This window comes from Peromyscus eremicus, chromosome X (genome assembly GCF_949786415.1).
Source record: "Peromyscus eremicus chromosome X, PerEre_H2_v1, whole genome shotgun sequence".
NCBI lineage: Eukaryota > Metazoa > Chordata > Mammalia > Rodentia > Cricetidae > Peromyscus > Peromyscus eremicus.
This window is the reverse complement of record NC_081439.1, coordinates 112,552,253-112,553,077: the sequence shown is the minus strand read 5'-3', so window position 1 is coordinate 112,553,077 and position 825 is coordinate 112,552,253. Positions and strand designations below refer to the sequence as shown.

Below are 825 nucleotides of genomic sequence, written 5' to 3'. Positions count from 1 at the left end.
TTTTCTATGAGACATAAGTCCCTGAAGCACAACATTTACCAAATCACTCTTCTGCTCAAGACTCTCAATAGCTCCCAGTTACCCCTAGTGCTGAGTCCAAACACTTCACCCTCTTTTTCATAGCTGTACTCCCTACTATTACTTTATTAGTGTTTCTTTACTGATTACTTTATTAGTGTTTCTTTACTGATTACTTTGTTGTTATTTTATTCAGTTCATATTTGCTTTATACGAAGCATGTGCCGTGCACTGGGCTATGACCACGCTATGCCTGGTGCCTGTTTATTTCCCCAGTGAGTCTGTCCACACTCAGGTACTCTGTTGCAAATGTCTTCCCTTCTTCTCTCTGCCAATGTGTGCCTCTCATCATCTCTGAAACCTCCCTTAATAACCACCTGGCAGGAGGTATACTATGATCAGGAAGGTGTTTTTTCTTAGAGCGAGGCTTATCCAGTGCACACAGCTGTGCTGAGCCCTGGGATTTCCCCAAATGTGGGAAACTGGATAGCATAATTTGTGGTAGTATGGGAAATGAAACATTAAATATAAAAATAAAATAAAATAAAAATATGAGCTTTCCCTGTGTGCCCAACCCTTAGCAGTGATTGGGAGCTCAGGACCGCCTAGCTAGCTCAGAAGCAAGATGAGTTGGAGTCAGAGTCCTCTGTTTGGAGCCTGTGGATGACAGGGAGATAACAATGACCTCACATAAGAGGATTGACTTAATAATCAAAATGTGGGATGGAAGAGCTGGGTATGCATCTCAGTGGTGGAGCACATTAAACCTTGGGTTTGATGTTCAGCAGCACCCAAAACAAACAAAAA

General features: G+C 42.2%; 1 pseudogene; it reads left to right on the top strand.

Moving 5' to 3' along the window:
- The first annotated feature begins 387 nt into the window (after positions 1-387).
- On the top strand, positions 388-584 carry LOC131900337 (U1 spliceosomal RNA; annotated as a pseudogene).
- Positions 585-825: the final 241 nt, after the last annotated feature.